The sequence below is a fragment of the Mirounga leonina genome, unplaced genomic scaffold (genome assembly GCF_011800145.1).
Source record: "Mirounga leonina isolate KUSES-001 unplaced genomic scaffold, KU_Mleo_1.0 Mir_101609, whole genome shotgun sequence".
Classification (NCBI taxonomy): domain Eukaryota; kingdom Metazoa; phylum Chordata; class Mammalia; order Carnivora; family Phocidae; genus Mirounga; species Mirounga leonina.
This window is the reverse complement of record NW_023270164.1, coordinates 3049036-3056033: the sequence shown is the minus strand read 5'-3', so window position 1 is coordinate 3056033 and position 6998 is coordinate 3049036.

Genomic DNA, 6998 nt, shown 5'->3' with positions numbered 1-6998 from the left:
AGGTGTGCTTTGGTGTGGTTGTGAAATGGGACCTAACACCAACTCCACCAGCTCTGCAGAACTCTCCCTTCCAGGGGAATGGCACACTCCACTGGACCTGAGGCAAGCTTGACTGAGAAGGGCAGTCCCACAAGAGCACAGAGGAGTGGAGCTGGATATAAGCAAGTTAGGCATCCAGCGTCAGTGCTTCACTACTTCCCACAGGTGGCTCTCTATTTATGCTGAAGGGTGGGGGAAAGAAATGGTGCCAGCCAACTCCTTTGTTCCAGGAGAGGTATCTCCATGAATGCTCCTTCCCAGGGTCGTGCTCTGAGAAGAGTGAATAATCTCCCTTCTGTGTGTCCCAGGCATTTTTCAGATCACTGTTTCCACACTGTCTGCCTCTGGGTTGTTTGCCTGCCTTGTCTCCAGGAGCAATGCCATTCCCTCCTGGCTTTATCCCATCCAAGCCTGCTGACTTTAAAACTCCAGGCTTTAGAGACATGGTATGGGCAGGGGCTTGTGCTGGTCTTCTGGGTGAGGGGCCCACTGTGCTGAGACTGATGCAAGCTTGACTGAGAAGGGCCGTCCTGCCAGAGCACAGTGGGATTGGACTTGGTGTAAGCAAGTTAGGCAGCCCTTGGGTACTGTGCTGCTTCCCCCAGGTGGTTCTGTGTTTATGCTGAGGGGTGGGGAGGGAAATGGCACCAGCGAGCTCCTTTGTTCCCAGAGAGTCATCTCCATGAATGCTGCCTGTCAGGGATGCACTCTGAGAAGCTTGAATAATCTCCCCCACTGTGGGCCCCAGGTGATCTTCAGATCACTGTTTCCATGCTGCTATCTGCCCCCCAGTTGTTTGCCTGCCTTCTCTCCAGGAGCAGCACAGTGTCCTGTAGGTTCTAGCCCAGCCAAGCCCACTGACCTTTAAAACTCCAGGATTTAAGCCCTGCTGGTTGCAAGAACTCACAAAATTCAGCCCCTCTCGTTTTCCAAGCCAATGGCTTTAAGGAAATGTTCTCCTTGTGCATTTCCCTGTGTGTTCCTCTCCCTCTCTCTCCCTCCCCTCTCTGCATCCCCAGCTCCCTCCCCTCCACAACATCTGTGATCTGTTTCTCCCCTAAACCCCATCTCCGCACTTCCTACCTTTTCAAATGTGGCTTCTTCTCTCTCTTTAGTTGTGGAGTTTGTTCTGTCAGTCTTCAGTTGATTTCTGGGGTATTTAGGATGATTTGATAGTTATCTAGTTGTGTTCATGGGACAACATGAGCCTGGGGTCCTCCTACTCTGCTGCCATCTTCAAAATCTTCCCTGTTCTAGATATTTACTTATTTATTTATTCATTTATTTGCCTTTAACATGTTTTACTCATCATCTGTCTTGAACGATGGCTCTTGGTGGCCACTAGATGGAAGCCTAAGAACACTTTTGTTCTTTCTTTTGTTCAAGCTATATTTGTGGCATGAACAAAGGCTGTCTGTCACTTGCTTTTAAAATCTAAATTTTCATCTGTATTTATTGCATAATTTCTCAGTGTAATTTATTGCTGTTGCTGTCAGTCATTGTGATCATCCAAGCCATAAGTCAGTCTAGGCATGGTACAGATTTGGAGACCCAAGATGGAGTGACACTAGAATCTTACTATTCACCTTTTCCATGTCACTCCAGGAACTCTGTTGTACTGTCTTTTCCCTTATGGTAGATTGTATTATTTACTCACAGTTATTTCTTCCCTCCCTGTCCATGAATACTTTCCTGACCCTTGACTTTGTGTGTCCCTTGTCATTTGTTTTGGTTAATGCTATGTGAGAAGACATAAGATTTGCCAAATTTGACCAAAATATGTAAAAGTGTTTGCATGTTTGGGCTTGGCCTCTTATGTTTCTTGGATCCACCATTTGAAGACCATTTCCGGGGCATGTTGCAGAATGAGGAGACATGTAGAGTGGACATGAACCCAACACAACTAAATTCAATCCACAGCCAAGCCTAGAAAGTACCAGCTGAGTCCTGCAAAAGTCATTCTGTAGACCTGTGAATAAGATTTTGAAGTTGCTTGTTAGATAGCTTTCCTGTAGCAAAATTGCCTAAGACAACTCCCCAAACTATAAGAGTTTCATACCTAGTTCTTTTACTGATGTGGTCCCCCTACATAGAATGATAGCAGCCAGATGTTGATTACCTTCAGCTGTAAATAGATAATGGCTATTAGTCATTGCTAATCGCTGCCTGGTAAAGTCAGTTTTCAGGTTCTAATTCACTTCAGTAAATGCTTTAATAAAACATTTTCAAAGAACAAAAGTTTAGCTTTATGTAGTTTCCAAGACCCAATTACCATGAAAACTCGTAAGCTTCAAGGAGCACCATAATCCTTTATTATATGTGCAAAGAAAAAATACCTCTTTAGGTGCAAGTTATTTGGCTTTAGTTCCATACAAGGTGTGTTAAGTTAGTTTCCTTTATAAAGTAGCATGTAGTAGACAGAATAATGACCTCCCAAAGATATTTACACCCCAATCCCTGGAATTTGTGAATATGTTACTTATATGACAAAAAGGATTTGGCATATATGATTAAATTAAGAGCTTTAAAATAGGGAGATTATATGAATTATATAGGTGGGACAAATATAATCACATGAGTCCTTAAAAAAGGAGAAATTTTCCCAGTTATGGTCAGAGAAAGATGTACTGTGAAAGAAGAATAGTCATAGAGATGGAGCATTGCTGACTTTGAAGATTGAGGAAGAAGCCTGCAAGCCAAGGAATGTGTACAGCCTCTAGAATCTAGAAAAGGCAAAGAAATAGATTTTACCCTGGAGACTCCAGAAGGAATTAAGCCCTGCCTACACCTTGATTTTAACCCAGGGAGACCTTGTCAGACTTCTGACCTACAGAACTGACCAATACAGAAATTTGTATAACATACAATGTTATATTAGTTTCAGGGGTATAGCATGTTGACTCAACATGCTCTATATTCTGCTCACCATGATAAGTGCAATCACCAATATTTTAATACAACATTATTACAATATTAATGACTATTTTCCCTATAGTGTACTTTTCATGTTCGTGACTTACTTATTTTATAACCGGAAGTTTATACCTATTAATCCCCTTTATTTCACCCATCCCCTCACCCAACTCCCCTCTGGCAACCACTAGTTTATTCTCTGTATTTCAGAGTCTGTTTGTTTTGTTTTTTAGATTCCACATATAAGTGAAATCACATAGTATTTGTCTTTCTCACTTAGCATAATACCCTCTTGTTGTCCATCCATGTTGTCACAAATGGCAAGGTATTCTTTTTTATGGCTGAGTAGTATTTTATTGTGTATCTACACCACATTTTTTTTTTTTACACCACATCCTCTTTATCCATTCATCTATCAGTGGACACTGTGGTTGCTTCCATATCTTAGCTGTTGTAAATAATGCTGCAATAAACATAGAAGTGCATATATCTTTTTGAATTAGTTTTTTTTTCTTTGTGGAATTACTGGATCATATGGTAAGAAATTTGTGTTGTTTTAAGCCACTAAGTTTGTGTTAATTTGTTACTGCTTCACTAAATAACTAATACATACAGCAAACTTCCTCTCAAAGGGATAGTTTTTAAGGTACTAAGAGTTTCTTAAAAGGTATTCATCTTTAAATCTCTATATTATAGAAAATGGGTAGATGAACTAAATCTTTCCTGTACTGAGGATTTTTTATGTGAACTTTTTTCTTTTAAATATTTTCTAAAGGTAAAAAGCACATTAGAAATATTTATAGTTGTCTTTTATGGCATTTGTCTCTGGATTTGAAGCCCATTTCTGCAATTAGCAGTGGATCCTAATTTTTTAAAGATTCTGTCATTTGTGAATTTGCCCATTCACTAAAATTTATTTGTAACCTTAAAATCAATACTTGTGGCACTTTTATAGGCATTCACAGATGGAGAGTGGCAAAAAATTTGAGGTTCTCAAATTCACATGCCCACTCTGCCTTCTTTTGTTTGAGTTTATAAAATGAATTTATTATAAAATCAGTCAGTGGGAATAAAAAGTCTCTTCTGACTAATACAATGTAATAAAAGCAGGGGTTACATATGTCCGTTGCATTCCGAAATATCCACTACAGAACTACATTTATTTATTTATCTGAATATAGCTCACACACAGTGTTATATTAGTTTCAGGTGTACTATTTAGTGATTTGACAAGTTTATGCATTATGCTAGGCTCACCACAAGTATAGCTATCATCTGTCCTGTTACATTGCTATTACAATATCAATGACTGTATTCCTTATGCTCTGCTTTTTGTTCCCCTGACTTACTCATTCCATACCTGGAATCCTGTATCTCCCACTCCCCTTCACCCATTTTGCCCAAACCACACCCCTCTCCCTTCTGGCAACCATCAGTTTTTTGTCTGTATTTATAGTTCTGATTCTGCTTTTTTTTCCCCCATACCACTGAAGATTTTATATTTAATTTACATCCAATTAATTAACATATCATGTATTATTAGTTTCAGAGGTAGAGTTCAGTGATTCATCTGTTGTATATAACACCCAGTGCTCATTACATCAAGTGCCCTCCTTAATGCCCATCACCCAGTTACCCCATCCTCCCACCCTCCTCCCCTCCAGCAGCCCTCAGTTTGTTTCATATGGTTAAGAGTCTCTTTTGGCTTGTCTATCTGATTTCATCTTATTTTATTATTCATTTTAAGATTCCATTTATGAATGGAATCATATGGTATTGGAGTTAGTATTTTTGTTTTCCCTGGGTAAATACTGAATAGTGGAATTATTCAATCATATAGTATTTCTATTTTTAATTTTCTGAAGAACCTCCATACTATTTTCCAAGTGGCTGGACCAGTTTACATTCCCATCAACAGTGCATGAAGGTTCCTTTTTCTCCACATCCTCACCACTTATTTCTTGTTTTCTTGATTTTTAACAATTCTAACAGGCATGAGGTGATATCTCTTTGTAGTTTATTTTTTTATTTCAAGTTTTTATTTAAATTCTAGTTAGTTAACACATATGGTAAAATTGGTTTCAGGTGTAGAATTAAGTGATTCATCACTTACATACAACACCCAGTGCTCATCACAACAAGTGCCCTCCTTAATACCCATCATCTATTTAGCCCATCCCTCACCCACCTCCCTCTATCAACCCTTAGTTTGTTCTCTATTGTTAAGAGTCTCTTATGGTTTGCTTCCCCCTCCCTCTTTTTTTCCCTTCCCCTGTGTTCAACTGTTTTATTTCTTAAATTCCATGTATGAATGAAATCATATGGTATTTGTCTTTCTCTAACTTATTTTGCTTAGCATAATATGCCTAGCTCCATCCACATCGTTGCAAATGGCAAGATTTCATTGTTTTTGATGGCTGAGTAATATTCCATCATATATATATGATGGAATGAATATGTATATATATATACACCACTCCTCCTTTATTCCTCAGTCAATGGACATGTGGGCTCTTTCCATAATCTGGCTATTGTTGATAATGCCGCTATAAACATTGGGGTGCATGTGCCCCTTCGAATCAGTATTTTTGTATCCTTTGGGTTAAATACCTAGAAGTGCAATTGCCGGGTCATAGGGTGGTTCCATTTTGATCTTTTTGAGGAACCTCCATACTGTTTTCCAGAGTGGCTGCCCCAGTTTGCATTCCCACCAACAGTGTGTAAGAGGGTTCCCCCTTCTCTACATCCTCACCAATGTCTGTTGTTTCCTGTATTGTTAAATTTAGCCATTCTGACAGGTGTGAGGTGGTATCTCATTATGGTTTTGATTTGTATTTCCCTTATGATGAGTGATGTTGAGAATCTTTTCATGTGTTTGTTAACATTTTTATGTCTTCTTTGGAAAAAAATGTTTAGGTCCTCTGCTAATTTTTAAATCAGATTGTTATTTGCCCAAGATAATATAAAAACTGGATAAAGTCAGATCTGACTCTCAACTGTACCCCCTAGTGACCTCAATCATCTCTTTAACAAATGGAGTATAAACAGGACACTGGGCCATGTACTTTCTTGAGGGCTTCCCCAGCTTAAGTAATGTGAGAACAGAGAAGTACAGACACAAGCAGGAAAAAGCTGTTGTGATTCCATAGTAGCACGGTAACACCACCTGCCCCCTGCCCCAGCTTTCTTGGGACTGTCCTAACCTTTGGCAAGGCCAGTTTTTTCCTATTCAGCTACACAGAATAGTCTTTCCTTGCTCAGTTTCTACTAGAAAATTAAAGTTTTAAAAATCATGAAGGACTATAGTTTGAGAATGAACAATGCTTTTCCTCAGTGGGCTGCCAAGCCTCTAGCCATGGATGGGACAAGGGAGATTAGGTTGTGCAGGCTCTCCTCTCATGTGCTGGTTAGAGCATCACACTTTTTTGTTATTCTTGATTTCAATATTGTCCTTCTGTTTTATAGGTGGCATTTCTGTATATGGAGGTGGTCTTCCATCCTTCATTTGGAAAGATCAATATTTCACTGTCAGGGTAGAGAAGAGATTTGGATTGCTTTTCCTTATGGAACTAAAACTAGTTTTCTAGAAAGTTATTTAGCCTCCCTTTCCCAACCTGTTGTTCCTTGGCCAATTCCACTAATAACCATTGCTATTTGTGTATGCTGATTTTCAACAAGAATGTAATTTTGTGAGGTTTCAACAATATTTTCTCGCCTCTTCCCTCTCTAAATTGTTTAGTGCACATAATAGGTCTCAAATAATTGCCTAATGATATACCTACTGCTTGGATTAACTAAACCAAGACTTCAAATGTGGCTCACAAGTGCCCACTGCCATTTTTTAGTCTAGGAGTGAGGAGTGGGGGTATTAAGGCAAAAAAATATATTATGGGCTGCTTTCAGCATTTTCTAGCCCCCAAGAGATTCAAGCTCAGTTCTTGCAGAAATGAGCTCAAAGAGCTGTGGGGGATCATTACTGGTCTTAATACTCTCCTGGTAGTTATTTTATGATTGAGCACATGTGGTTCAAATATCCAATAACCTAG